This window comes from Rhododendron vialii, chromosome 8a (assembly GCF_030253575.1).
Source record: "Rhododendron vialii isolate Sample 1 chromosome 8a, ASM3025357v1".
NCBI lineage: Eukaryota > Viridiplantae > Streptophyta > Magnoliopsida > Ericales > Ericaceae > Rhododendron > Rhododendron vialii.
Genome location: NC_080564.1, coordinates 23,238,935 through 23,254,453, shown reverse-complemented (window position 1 = coordinate 23,254,453; position 15,519 = coordinate 23,238,935). Strand labels below are relative to the sequence as shown.

General features: G+C 46.1%; 1 long non-coding RNA gene across 2 annotated transcripts; it reads left to right on the top strand.

Annotated features, from left to right (window-relative positions):
* Nucleotides 1-12,026: 12,026 nt before the first annotated feature.
* Nucleotides 12,027-14,820, top strand: LOC131299163 (uncharacterized). Of its 2 annotated transcripts, none has more exons than XR_009190645.1 (3): nt 12,027-12,235; nt 12,392-12,509; nt 14,465-14,820. It is a non-coding gene; the product is annotated as an uncharacterized LOC131299163 (long non-coding RNA). The 2 variants fall into 2 exon arrangements; XR_009190644.1 differs by having other exon boundaries at nt 12,027-12,302.
* Nucleotides 14,821-15,519: the final 699 nt, after the last annotated feature.

Here is a 15,519-nt window from a genome sequence, read left to right as displayed (position 1 = left end):
CTTGTTAAGGGTACAACATCTGGCTTAGAAATTTGGGTTGGCCGGAACTTTTTTTGGAACAGAAGGCACTTAGTTAGGTTTAGGCCGGCGTTCGTGGATAAACTCATTTAGGGACTATAGTAGTATGCGGAGGATGTTAGTATGTGTGGGGGTGTGATTTGTTCGTGATCCTTCTTGTGTAGCTGTTTGCGTATGAGATAACGCCGGTCTTGATGTACCTGCAGAACCGGAGAGGGTTCTCCAGGAAGAAGCTCCGACGAACCAGTCAGTAGGTGGAGAAGAGAAGAAGAAGTTTAGTGAGAAAAATATGCTGGTAGAGAGAAGAATGCTGTTGTTTTCGAGTCCAGAGTCCCTTTCTTAGTGGTGTTGTTCTTCTATTTATAGGCACAGGGGGTGGAGTGCTGAGCAAGTTGGTCATACTTTTCACGTGTTACGTTCTGCTCGGTTGGCGCCTTGTAGCAGGGACATTTAATGAACTCCACTTCCCAAGTCTTACAGAGCCACATGGGTCGGTGTCAGAAAGGTCACATCGTTCAGAGATGTCACTTCGAATATCAAAAAAGACAGCCTACGTATCAGTGGATATTTATGGAAGGCTCCATAATCGCCTGTACTTGGTGGGACCCACTTCTGCCATACGAAATTATCCGAGCGTTTGGTGTCCTTACCGAAGAGAAACTTATCCGAACAAATGGGTGTTCTTACCCGTGCGTTTGGTGAGACCACCGAGCGAACTCAAGTGTACGTATGTTCGGATACAACTTATGACGTTCGGTAAAGTACTCGTGGTTCTGTCTATCCTTCGGATAAATATTGGCATATCTGGCCGAAGCCCAAACTTATTTACAGGTGAACTGAAACAGCTTAAATGACGGGTCGAACAGTGTGCGATCCTTCATTCCCCCCTTCTGGACCTTGTGAACCCTGTGATCCTTCGGATATTTCGGCCCCCTACAATAGCCCCTCAACTCCTTTTTTGCTTGCTCGGAAATGAAGGAGGAGTTGAATAACAATCTGGCCGAACGTCGACGTAAATCTGAAGAACGAATGACTGGACAAACTGTTGAAGTTGAACGGACAAAAAATGTTTGGAACGCTTCGATATGTGTGTGCAGCTTTCATTAAATGCTTTTGTAACCGTCGATTTGAATCGATGCCAGGTGTCACAATTTCATTGGGTAGTGGTACGGCACGCTTCATACCTGCCACGTGTCCTTCATCAAGCGGCACATCAGTCTCCCTCCCAAATCCAATGGCCAGGGTTAGAGATCCCTTTCTCTCTCATTCTCGATCGTTTTTCTGTTCAAGCACCGTTTCAGACCAAAAATTGCCAGAAATCTGCAAATTTGAAGGTTTTGATCACAGATTTCTCTTGATTTTTCAGGTATTTCTCGAGTTCTTCCATTTCTCGATGCATTTTGATTGTTTTTCGAATGTTTTTGCCCCTGCTAGGTTGGTTTTTCCCTTTTTGTTTCGACTGAAACAATCGCCTAGTTCCCCAGGTGTTCATGTGTTCTTCCGAACATGTGAACATCTTCAAATCGTGTTCTTCCGAACACGAGGGCATCTTCAAGTGTGAGTTTTTTTTCCAAAGGGACAATTTTTAAGAAGCTTAACAAGCCATGTTAAGCTTCTTAATCTCTGTTTCTCCATTGGAAGCGCGTAGGGTTCCCCATCGTTTCCCTGAGCGGTAGGAATCCCTTCTTCGGAATTTCTTCCAAAGGGTTATCGTTCGGGAAGTAACCGAGCAGACTTGGGATCTCCCGAATAACATAGAACACCGAACATAGGCACTTAGATTCTTGGCCATGCAAATCGCTAACGGTCTTATCCCATGCACTTATTTGTTTCTAGGTATGGAGTCTTCAAAGTCAACCTCTTCGGGCGAATCTTATCGGTCGGTGGACTCCGAGGCTTCGGATTTTGGTAGATCTGATCCAGAGTTAGCCGAAGATATAAGAGATTTCGCCCGGAACTACCGAACGGGGTCAAGAGGCAGGATCCCCGAGGGTGTAGAAGGAATCGACTACCCCGCCATGGTGGCTCCTATCCAAACAGTGGGGCCAGACCCCAACATAATAGACATAGACGAAGACTCGTCCGATAGGGAGCCTCCTTATGACGAAGTTGAAGAGGGGGAAGAGGACGAGGGAGAGGACGAAGCCGAGTCGGAACAAGAAACTCCAATTGCTTCGTCAAGCCGAACGAACGAGGGAGGGGGCGTCGTAGGAGAATCCTCATCGCAACCTCCGAAGGCGAAGAGAAAAATCGTTCCAATGGATCCCGACGTAATTCCCGACCGAACGGGGAGGGACCCTTGCCCCTACTTGGAGTGCTTCCAAGATAGGAAGAGCTTAAGCGTTTTTCGAGTCGTATACGACGTCCCCGACGATGTAATTATCACGCCGGTCCAAGGCAACGGAATAAGATACAGTGACGAACACGTCACCGTTCCCCTGATGGCAATCACGGAAGGGGGCCTTCGGTTCCCGATGCATAGAGTTTTGAGAGAGATCCTTCACCGTTTCAATCTCACTCCGTGCCAGCTGAGCGTCAACTCCTACCGCATTATTCACTCGGTAATCATCCTTGCTGAGGTAAAGATGTTCCGGCTCGAGGCTTACCATTTTTTTGAAAATTACATGGTATCGAGAAACGTTCGGAATTCTCGGTACTACCTCTGCTCCCGGAGGAAGATGCAAAAGATCATCCCCGAGGGCATGTATGACTCAAAAAAGTGGGCCTCCGACTACGTCGAGGTTCGGGGAAATTTCCAATTCCCCAAACAAGAGTACGGCCAATTCGAGGTCGCCACACGAAGGGGAACGCCGAGGAAGAATAGTGACTGTTATTTCAATGCCATTCCTTCTGTTGCTCTTATTATACTTGTCAGAAATTTAATTAACGATTTTGTGCTTTGCCTCGGCAGATACCACCAAGCTTAACAAGGTGCTGTTAAGGGCGGCGAAAGGTTGTGGTCTTGCCGACTCCCTGCTCACTATCCCAGCGGAGGAGAGAGACGCCCCTACAATCCTCAAGTACAAAGCTACCTACGGGGGTCGGATCTGAAGAAAGGTAACCGACGAGCTTGAGCAGGCTCCCGAAGAGATTCCTGAGGAACTTCGCCCAAGCTCGGATAAACCTCTCCGAGGGACAATCCGCCTTCCCATCGACAAAGAGCCGTTCAGAGAGCAAGAAGAGATGCCTCCAAGAAATATCAAGGAAGTTCTCCAGAAAAGGCTGGAGGAAAAAGAAAAGGAGAAGGCCCAGCTCCGGAAGGCTGGAGCCCCGGGCGCTTCGGGCTCTGTTCCAAGCAAGAAAACTCCACCCCCTCCACCTTCTAAAAAACGTCCATTGAGCGCCCCTTCTTCCCCGAAGGAACCACTCGCAAGCAAGAAGACAAGAGCGGCCTCGAAGGGAAAGGGCCAGGAAATGGAGCTGCCGAAGGAAGCAATGGCAGAGGGAGAAGGGAGGGAGCCTGCTTCGGACCTTGACACCCCTTGGGTGCTGAACTTCATCACCCCAAACAAGAAACCGGTCCTCAAATCGGACAGTCTGAGGGAGGACCCCTCCCTGGCTTTCACTTTCCACTCGGGGCTGGCTTTACCGAGGGATGTAAAGAGTCCCCCCTTCTCTGAAAGCAGCCCTGAGTGAATACTACTATCATGTCGGAAGGGTAAGTAAATTTTTTCGTACTTGCAATGATTTTCTATACATCTGCCCTATTTCGTCGGAATAACTTTCACTTTGTTTTGTTTGCAGGCCACCCAGTCCATAATGAGTGCCCAACTTCATCTCACCGAGCACGACAAGAAGTCGAAACTGCTGAAGCAGTCGGTCGAGTACAACAAGGGCGTGGCCGAGGATTACAAAAAAACCCTAGAGCAGTCCGAGCTCGCGAGACAAGGCCTGGAAGTTCAGGTTACCAACCTGAATGACCTGATTAAGGGACTCGAGGACGCAGCCGAGCGTACAAGAGCCGAGGGCAAGGAGGAAGGTCTGGCCGAGGGTAGAGCCCTCGGGAAAGAAGAAATGAAGAAAGAGATGGAGAGGGAGATGCAGGGGCAGTACGAGAAGGGGTACGCCCAAGCTGAGGAAAATGTGGCTGATCAAACATCGAAGTGCAGGATGAGATCAAGGAAGGCCAACACAAAGAGAGCTTCATGCTCGGATATAACAGGGGTCTTGACGATGCAGGCGTTGAGCCTGACGATGAGAGGAGGAGTCTGGTGGAAGTACCACCCCTCGCCCCTGCCGAAGCTGCAGCAGAAGAGACAACAGCTGACGCTGCCGACTCGACCACCCTACCGGCCCCTGCCGATGCTCCAACAAATTAAATTGGCTTTTTCTTTTTGTTTTGTTTTTTTTTTTATATGGTTGGCTCCGAACAATTGGAACCTTGCCAACCATTGAATGTAACTAAGACAGGCTGGAGAATCTCTTTTTGAATGATAATCATCTTTTCGTTCGGTAATCGTCTTTTCGTTCGGAATGGATGTTGTTTCCAAGTATATAAAAATTTGCCAAGTTATTTTACTCGGTAGACACATCATAAATCAGAAATTTTCCAAGTCTTTTCATTCGGAAGAACTGAATATGTGATTTGGCGTTACTAAGAAATGAACTCGGGTTTACCCATATAGTAGCCCCCTGCCCTATTGTATTACCGTGGGAATAGAATAAGGCAGTAGAATGGGTAAACAGAGTCAGACATAGGTAGTAAGGCTATGCGAGCAGTCTCCGAACAAATATATCGAGGGCCACGAGAATTGAGACCGAACAAAAATACCAAGGGCTAAGAGAATTTCACCCGAACAAACAAATCATTATGGGCTTCGAGATTTTCATCCGAACAAACAAATCGTTATGGGCTTCGAGATTTTCACCCGAACTAACAAATCGTTATGGGCTCCGAGATTTTTACCCGAACAAAAGATGTATCCGGGGCTAGATGAAATAAACAAAAAATAAAACAGAATAGTGAAAATAAACTTGTATTAAGTACATGACGCTCAAAAGCGTATTGGCCAAACAAAAAATGTAAATACAAAAGATGCCAATACTATCCATGGAATTTCCTAAGTTTTTGGGCATTCCATGGATTAGCAATTGGCGTGCCATCCCTCTCAGCAAGCTTGTAGACACTATGCCCGATCTTCTCCACTACTCGGTAAGGTCCTTCATAGGGATCCTTTAGCTTGGTTAGCTTTGACGCCTCGGTAACCATCCGAAGGACTAAGTCCCCGACGTTAAATGGGCTAGCGCGAACGTTGCGGTTGTAGCCCCTTGCAACTTCTTGTTGATACGCGGCATGCCGAAGGTTAGCATCGTCACGTAGTTCTTCCGCGAGGTCTAACTCGGTACCCACAAACGCATTGTTGTCTACAGGGTTAAAATTCTCCGTGCGGGTTGTGGGGATCATAGTAGACAAAGGGAGGACAGCTTCCATACTGTAGGCCATAGCAAATGGAGTACGGCCGGTGGACCGCCGAGGTGTTGTTCGATAGGCCCATAAGACGTGTGGAAGCTCTTCCACCCATTTACCGAGTTTTCAATCGAAACGGCGCTTCAGCCCCCAAGTGATGATCTTGTTCGATGCTTCGGCTTGTCCATTACCTTGAGGATAGGCCACCGAGGAATTATGGATGGTGATGTGGCGCTTCACATAAAAAGCTTTGAGGGCGGACGCAACAAATTGAGAGCCATTGTCAGAAAGAATGGCGTACGGTACGCCGAACCTCGAGATGATGTGCTTCCAAATAAAGCGTTCCACGTCCCCTGTGGTTGTCTTGATCATGGGGGAAGCTTCTACCCACTTAGTGAACAAATCTGTGGCAGTGAGCATGTACTCAAATCCTCCAGGCGCCTTCGGCATCTTGCCAACTATGTCAAAAGCCCAAACCACGAACGGCTACGGACTAGTGATCATTTTAAGGGGGAAGGCAGGCTGGTGGATGAGTGATGCTTGTTTTTGGCACCGAACACAAAGCTTTACAAATTCTTCGGACTGCTTAACCATCTTCGGCCACCAATAGCCTTGCGTCAGAGCACGCTGTGCGAGGGACCATCCTCCTGAATGCGCCCCACAGCTTCCCGAATGGAGTTCCTCCAGAACGGCTTGCACAAGGTCGTCGTGGACGACTCGCAGATCAAGGCCAGTGAAAGATCGTCGGTAAAGGTTTTCCGTTCGAATCCAGGAAAAAATTTGCCGGTCGGCAACGGAGTTTGTAAGCCTCGCGTTTGTTCGATGGTATCACCTGGCTCTTCAAGTAATCAATCACTGGATCCAATTGACTAGATCCGAGGGAGATTGCCATGACCTGTTCACACGGCTGTTCGAAGCTCAGTCTGGGGACCTCGTCAAAGGTGATAGTGCGACTGCCCGAGGTCTTGTAAACCGAAGCAAGACCTGCCAGGGCGTCAGCATGTGCATTTGTTCCCGAGCGATCCATTCCACTTCTACTCGGCCAAATCTTCTTAACAGAGCCAATACGTGGCTCACGTAAGCATTCATGCGTTGATCTTTGGCTTGATAATTGTCGTTTAAATGACCCACAATGAGCTGAGAGTCACAAAAGACATGAACCGAATCTGCATCCAGCCGAAGAGCAAGTTGGAGGCCTGCAATCAAAGCTTCATACTCCGCCTCGTTGTTCGTCGCCGTGTACCCAATCGAGACCACGCTTTCATGCACAGTCCCGCTCGGTGATACAAGGACGATGCCCGCTCCAGCCCCGTGAACATTAGAAGCTCCGTCGACGGTCAGTTGCCAAGCGTCGCCGGAGAAGAGCTTCCATTGTCGCTTGGGTTTCTTGCGTCCAAGGGAGTACCGAGCACGGAGTGGCTCCACGGGACGGCTGGATGGTCCTTCTAAAACCTCTTCTTCTTGAATCCGAGCTTCTTCAGCGGCGGTGGCCAAAGCATTGGCTTCGTCTTGTAAGCCAGGAGTGAGTTTGACAAAGAAATCGGCTAAGGCTTGCCCTTTGATAGCTATCCGAGGCTCAAACTGGATGTCGAAGTTAGCCAAGTCTTGAGAGAATTTCAGGATCCGGCTTGACGTGTCCGTTTTTCGAAGGACAGCGTTGAGAGGAAACTCAGTGAGGACCACAATCCTATGGGATTGAAAGTAAGGCAAGAGGCTCGTTTTAGCTGAAACGAGAGCCAATGCCAATTTTTCCATAGGCAGATACCTCGTCTGAGAGTCCGTCATCGTTTTGCTGGAATAGAAGATTGGCTGATGCTCCATCCCCGCTTTTCGAATAAGAACAACGCTCATCGCGTGATCAGAAAACAGCAAGGTAGATATATAGATCTTCATCAAGTAGGGGCTTGACGAGCAAAGGAGCGTGGGACAGGTATTGTTTTAAAGATTGCAAAGCCTGCTCGCACTCTTCGATCCATACGAATCTGCGTCGGCTAGTGGTGATTGCTCGGAAAAACGGACGGCAAAGGTCTCCCGAACGTCGGATGAAGCGGTTCAAGGCAGCCACCATTCCTGTAAGTCGCTATACTTCTTTGATAGTAGTGGGAGCTCGGAGATTTTGCACGGCCTGGATCTGTGTGGGATCAGCTTGGATTCCTCGGCGGCTCACTATGTGACCGAGGAACTTTCCCGAACTGACACCAAACGCACACTTCTCAGCGTTGAGGCGCAATTTCTGCCGCTTCAGAACAACGAAGACCTCTCCCAAGTCCCGAAGGTGGTCTCGAGCAAACGTACTTCTGCAAACCAGATCATCGATATAAGCTTCTACTGTTTTGCCGAGCATTCCGGGAAACATTTTTGTGATGGAACGTTGGAAGGTTGCTCCGGTATTCTTCAGGCCGAACGGCACGACCTTGTAGCAATAAGTGCCCCGAGGAGAAATAAAGGTCGTCTTCTCCTGATCTTCCGGATCCAACGCTATTTGGTGATAGCCTCGATAGGCATCCATAAAGCTCAAGCGTTCGCACCCTGCTGTTGCGTCCACCATTTGCTCAATCCGAGGAAGGGGAAATCTATCCATAGGACAAGCGTCGTTGAGGTTTGTGTAATCAACACAAACCCTTAGCTTCCCGTTTTTCTTTGGCACAACCACCGGATTGGCAAGTCAGGTGGAGTATAGGACTTTCCGAATGACGCCTGCCTCCAACAGTTGATCCACTTCTGTCATTACAGCTTCGATATGTGCAGCGGACGAACGTCGGACTTTCTGTACCACCGGCCGCCTACTTGGATCGACATTCAATGAGTGCATGGCGAACGAAGGATCGACACCCGGCATGTCTTGTGGAGTCCAAGCAAAAACTTCTATATTCCTCATTAGGAAGTCATACATCTCCTCTCGTTCGGCCACGCTCGTAGAACTCCCAATTAAAAAATATCTTCCTTCACCTCCGGGAATTGAGAAGCGTATTAACTCCTCGGTAGATCATCGTTCGGCCGGCACTCCAACATCTTCGATTATAGGATCGGGAGTAGCTTCCACGCATTGTACCTCCAAACAGCTCTGTTTGTTCGTGACAGTGCTGATGTAGCATTTCTTCGACTGGATCTGGTCACCTCAGAGGCTTTCCTGCCGACCATTCCAGCCAATAAATTTGACCACCTGGTGATAAGTAGAAGCAACTACTTTCATCTCGTGCAGCCAGGTTCGGCCGAGTATCACGTTGTATGGACTGGGAGAAGCGACCACCAAAAATTCAATTTCGAGAACCCGTGATCCCGCCAGCACAGGGAGAGTGATCAAGCCGAGTGGCCAAACCGGGGCTCTGGTGAAACTAACAAGGGGAGTGGACGCTGTCCGAAGTTGAGCGGGAGATAATCCGAGGCTCTGGAATGTAGAATAAAACATCACGTCCGCCGAGCTTCCTTGGTCTATCAATACCCGTTCCACGATGGACTTTTCAATAGCGACAGTAACGACGAGGGCGTCCGGATGAGGGAATTGAACACCTTTCAAGTCGTCGGATGAAAAGGTAATAGTGTTGTCGAGGCTCGGATCCTCCCACTTTCGCTTGCCCGGGTTGCAATGTTGCAAATGGATAAAGAGGAGACGGCTCTGTCAATTTCTGAACGAAGCTCGGCTGCCCTTCCTTCGGAAACCAATCCCTGTATTACATTTACGAGATTGCCAATGAAAGGGGGAGGCGGTGGAAGTGGATTTCGCCGAGTGTCAATCCACTGATTCAGATGCCCAGCCGCTGCCAGTTTTTCGAGATACCGTTTAAAAGGTGGGCATTGCGTAGTGTAATGGCCGCGCTCCTTATGATACGTGCACATCCCTGGTCCACGCCCGACGGTGCCTAAGAGTACAGTCGGTCAAACAAAGAATGGCAATTTGCCAATGATGTTAAGGAGCTTGTAGATTGGTTCAGTGAATACAGTTTGCTCGGCCACGTATTCGTCTGGCCGCGGTTCTCGTTTCATTTGCTGCCACGGCTGCGGCTGAGGGTGCTGCGGAGGTCGACCCTTGTTGGTCGGTTTGTTGGTCGTTTGGCCTGAGCTGCTTTGGCCTCCATGCCCCTGGCGAACGTTTGATACTTGCTTCTTCGGCCCAGTAGTTTTGGCGGGCTCTGGAGCCTTTGGTGGATTTCGCTCGGCCATGGCTTCTTCATGAACGCAGTCCTTTTCGATTATCGTCATGAGCTCTCCCATTGTCTTAGGAGGATTACGCGAGAGCTCACGGAACATCGCCGAGGCTGGATCTAGCCCGTTCATAAAAGATTCGGCCGCAACGCCTTGATCACAGTCTGGGATCAGATTATAGACCTCCTAGTAACGCTCGGTATAAAGCCGTAGGGTCTCTCCTACCGCTCTCCGCATGTTGACCAGCATAGACAACGTCTTTGGTTGAATGTTGCTGGTCACAAAGCATTTGCTAAACTCCAATTCCAGCTCGTTGAAGCAAGAAATGGATTTGGGCTTTAATTGGTTGTACCACAACATAATTGGCTCGCTTAGGGTGAGTGGGAAGATCTTGCACATAAGGGCGTCAGAAAAGTTGTGGAGGCTCATAGTTTGTCGAAAGCGACAAGCGAACGCGACTACGTCCTCCTTCTCTTCGTAACGCTTCAGCTTCGGCATAACGAACCTGTCCGGCGGCCGCTCCTGTTGAATAGCATCCATGAAGGGGGAAGCCTTAGCCTTCCCGAGCTTCGAATTATCCTCTTGAACTGGGGTTCGCGGGACTATAGGGAGAGAAAATTTTGCCACCAGCTCAGGAGTCTTTTTACGTTCTCGTCGGTGGTGCTGGTGACGCTCCTCTTTTTCCTTCGGTCGCCGAGTGGCTGGAACCAAAGGCGCACACGCCTCTCCTCTTGAGCCAGCCAAGGGAGCATGCCGGGGCTGAAACCTGAGTCGACGGGTTGATACATGGTCAGCAAGCCCGTAAACTGATCATATAGGATAATTGTATTGTCGTGCTCCGATCGGTTTCCTCCGCTCTCCGTTCGGTGGCGGCTGCTTAAATGAGCCGAATGTCGCACTTCTCGACGTTCGGAATGGTGTTGGGATCGTTCTGAATATTCCCTGTCGCTGCTGGTGCATTTGCGCCGAGGTGGATTGTTTAAATCCACGGGCTTCTTTCCACTTCTTAGACTCATTTATCGTTCGGATTGAGGTTGTGCTCGGGTGGACATTCCTCTTTTATGGGTCCCGGCTGTTGAACCTGTTGCTGAAGATCGAGAACTCTCAGCACGAATAATGCTCGGCAACCGAGGCCGTAAAGCCCCTTGATCAAGACGCTCAAAGACAGTTCGTCGCTCGGGAACAAGGAGGTCGGTTATCTGGGTTGGACGAGACGGTCTGCTTCGCTTGCGGGATTTCTTCGGTCGACTGGGCTCGGCGTGATGCTCATTTGTCGGGGTTGCGATCATCCCTCCGTCTCGCTCCTCCAGCCGTTGTTGAAGCATGGCAATAACCGCTGCTTGACGTTTTTGTTCGGCCAAGGCGATATCCAACTCGGTGGATGGAAACGAAAGTTGGCGGGCCACGTGGGGAACCATCCTAGCCACTTAATGAGGCTCAAGACTGATAGACCCATAACCTTCCAACCCAAGGGTAAAGTTTTCCGAACGCGGAAGTGAGAGGCGTTGAGCCATTTGTTCCGTTCAGAGGAGTGGAGCAGACAGAATTTGAGTTGGGACTTCAACTAGTGTCAAGAACACGAAGAACACAAAGAACACCCCAAAACTTTAAGTTGTACTTCCCCAGCAGAGTCGCCAATTGTGGGGGTGTGATTTGTTCGTGATCCTTCTTGTGTAGCTGTTTGCGTATGAGATAACGCCGGTCTTGATGTACCTGCAGAACCGGAGGGGTTGTTCCTCCGGGAAGAAGCTCCGACGAACTAGTCAGTAGGTGGAGAAGAGAAGAAGAAGTTTAGTGAGAAAAATATGCTGGTAGAGAGAAGAATGCTGTTGTTTTCGAGTCCAGAGTCCCTTTCTTAGTGGTGTTGTTCTTCTATTTATAGGCACAGGGGGTGGAGTGCTGAGCAAGTTGGTCATACTTTCCACGTGTTACGTTCTGCTCGGTTGGCGCCTTGTAGCAGGGACATTTAATGAACTCCACTTCCCAAGTCTTACAGAGCCACATGGGTCGGTGTCAAAAAGGTCACATCGTTCAGAGATGTCACTTCGAATATCAGAAAAGACAGCCTACGTATCAGTGGATATTTATGGAAGGCTCCATAATCGCCTGTACTCGGTGGGACCCACTTCTGCCATACGAAATTATCCGAGCATTTGGTGTCCTTACCGAAGAGAAACTTATCCGAACAAATGGGTGTTCTTACCCGTGCGTTTGGTGAGACCACCGAGTGAACTCAAGTGTACGTATGTTCGGATACAGCTTATGACGTTCGGTGAAGTACTCGTGGTTCCGTCTATCCTTCGGATAAATATTGGCATATCGGGCCGAAGCCCAAACTTATTTACAGGTGAACTGAAACAGCTTAGATGATGGGTCGAACAGTGTGCGATCCTTCATTCTCCCTTCTGGACCTTGTGAACCCTGTGATCCTTCGGATATTTCGGCCCCCTACAGTATGAGTAAGGATAACTTAGTAATTCATTGCTGTCTACTTAAGCGTCGAGAACCAAAATTCAATCTGAGGGGATATAAAGTTAGGTAGGAAAAAAAATGTTTCAGCTTAAATTCAATTCTTGCTATAATCCATAATTGTAATTCGTTTTCTCCTTTTTTAACTGACCTGGGTTAATGAATTTTAGACCGGTCAAGTGAATCACCTTAAGACAAGTAGGCATCTCCCTAACCTTTAGCTTTTGTCTTGTGATTTGAAAGTGAGGCTTGGTTGTTGATTAAGGTGTTTTCCCCTGCATGATAATTATTCTGGAGTTGCAAGAGGTTCGCGTTTTCTAGCACTCTAACAATCTGTTTGATACTACATTGTAGGGGTAACATGGAAAGAGTGGAAGTGCTTTTGGTGGATGATCGGCGTTCCACCTCCGATCTTTCTTGCAAAGCTCCTATTCTTATGGAATTGTGATGGTATGATCAGAGATCCCTTTAGGTAAAGTGCTCTCTTAACTTCTTTTTTGTTATGGTATTAGTATTGGCTTTTGGTTGTTAATGTTGACATACTCTAGCTTTGAGTTAATGTAAGTGTTACCAACAAAAAAAATTTAGTGCCTAAAGCTCAGTCGAAGCATGCTTCCATTTTGGAAAGGCGAAACAAGGATCAAGGGTGTAAAAGTTATTGCAACAGATAAAAAAAATCTTCTTTGCCGTAGTTATGTTAACTTTGGGCTTCTAATGTACTCAAAGGTACGTAATTTTTGGGTTTCTTTGTTAAGAGTATTGATTATATCTTGGGTTTTGTTTGTTACATGAAGTTGGAGTTTTCCTCATTAGTTATATGTGTGTGTTTATTTTAGCGTGAACATGAATTTTGTTTCTTAAATGCAGAGTTTGTTTATTTAGATAATTGACTTCTATGCTTTTACATCTTTTTAATTCTCTTAACCCCTTTTTCACTTTTTGCATTTGTGTATTACATTGAATTGACCTCTACACCCATTTTATCGGTATGAGACGGTTGTGTAAGTCTAGGTTTAATATATACCTCAACTCCAAGGACACGTATTTGTTGACGTGACTCAATATAGTCTTTTTTCTGGTTATCATACTTTATGATTGCTCTATTCAACGAAGCTAACAATATTTTAGAGTTCTATATGAGATATATTCATCTGTATTGCTTTGTTTCCTTTTTCCTTTGATTGAATTGCCTCTCTCTTTCCATTATGTGGCTTTGGGTTTTATTATATGTTTTCTTCATTGGTTGCGTTCCACCATACAAGAAGTTGCTATTTTGTTTAACATAATGAATTTGTTGGACGATTGAAGGACAAAGAGGTTAGATAGTCGGTGGCTCAAGAGGTACTATGTCATTACTCATAAGTTGTGAACATGCCATGTGCGCCATGCTAAAAAACCAAAGATCAATTGAATGTTTTCCTCCTCATTCAATCGTAGTTATATACAAAGAACTAAATATTTCAAGTAGAAAAGGGAGGGTGAAAAGTGAGAAATAAATTGTATGCTTGATGCACCATTACTATGATCCAATTTTTGACTTTATTTTCCTTTTACGACCTCTAAAATTCCTACACAACTAGCTATGAGAGTAGCTCAGTTTTGATTGTAGCACGCTCACGGACACAGATTTCTACAAAAAAAGTAGACACGTATTTTAATTTCTATAAAAACCAACTCATAGCAGCAGTCTATTTTTAACATGGTAATGTTTTTAACTTATAAAAATCAATAGGCATGAAGGGCAGTGGGTCATGGCATACTTTGCTCAATGAGTTGGAGGTATTGCATAAATATTTGAGGCAGGCGTGTGTGTATCACGACATCATTAACATTGAGTTAGACACTTTTTTATTTTTTTTAGTTGAAGTTGGTAGTAACTACTTAATTGATTTGATCTGGTACCTTGATCGAAAAAGTTTATCTTACCTAAGATTTTAGAATGGAATGTGTTATTAATTTTTAAGTTTCGTTTTCATGAGTTGGGGTTTGAACAAACTTATCATGAGTAACTCATTCTATTGTGCTTCATAGTATGGTTTTCTTCGGTTCTTATCATCAATTCTTTTGAGATATTTGGTTTTAACATTTATTAAGTGGTATTGTTTGAAGTGTAAGAAAGCACTGCATGCCCCCTTTTTTATCTACATTTGGACTTGACAATGATCTAAAAATGGATACTTCAACTTATATCGATATAGGTGCACAGGAATGATGTGAGCAATTCTATAGGAGTGACTTGAATACCGCACTTAGAACGTGGATGCATAGGAATTTTTTTGATAAAATTTATTCCAATGTTCCAGTAAGTTGTAGAAAAATTGAGTCTTACGAATTTAAATGTGTTGACGCATTTAAATTCTCCCTCCCCCCAAATCCAAATCCTCTTGACTTCTCCTATTTTAGTTAAATGGTATCCTCCTGGTGTAGGAACTCTGAAGCTAAACATGGATGATAGCTGATATGAAAGTAAAGGAAAATGAGCTTTTGGTGGTGGTCTCAAAATAGGAGAAGGCAATATGGCTCATTGGTTAGTGTGATAAGTTCACGTGCACCTTAAATTTAGAAGCTAAAATTTGGACCAACTATTGTTGCCTAACCATCTCCTATTTGAACTTCTTTGTGTATTATATATGTAGTTATCTAGGCATAAGATCAGATTTTGGGGCTTGATTGCTTTTCGGTTATTGAAAAATTTGCTAGAACATAAATAGTGTACAACAGAAAAAGAAAGCAACCTCAATGTCAAGGGAGCGAAAAATACATGTTCATAACTTCTTCACTTATGCGCCTTTAGTCTCTCTCTCTTTCTCTTTTTGGGAATACTCTTTGTGGCTAAATCTTTAAAAGATCTAACACAGTTTTGGTGGTTCATTTCCATTTTGCATGTTAAATTTGATGGAGAATTTGATTTGATTGATTTAAATTTGATTCGTTGGTCAGGATTTAGTTATTGATGTCATTAGTTGGCATTGTCAATTGAAGCAATATTGCGTCATGTCCATCCGTGCTTTCAGGCACGAGCATTCGCTAGTATATAACAATGAGAGGCCTCATTTTTAAAAAATTCACCTAGGGCCTCCAAAATCTCAGGATCGGGCTCGCTCTCTCTCTCTCTCTCTCTCTCTCTCTCTCTCTCTCTGTTGTATTCATATCTATGTGTAATTGAAGTCCTCTAGGCAGCGATCCATTTCGCACCCTCACTTTCTTGCTTTTTTCCTCGTAACTTTTATTCTTTAAGATGGAGAGAATTAACACATTATAAATTGTGGTACGTGTTGTGTCTCAAATGGAGTAATCAAGATGCAATTTTATGTCTTTTTTGATTGTTTTGTTAACAGAGTTTGCAATATCACTTTGCCAAATAGTCGGGGGCCACGGGCATTCAAAGTTGGACTGTTATCTTTTCCGATGGATGTCTGAAATTAGAGTTGAGGGGGCGTAAGTGATATTTGTCCAAAGCACAGGAGGTGAAAATGAATTTT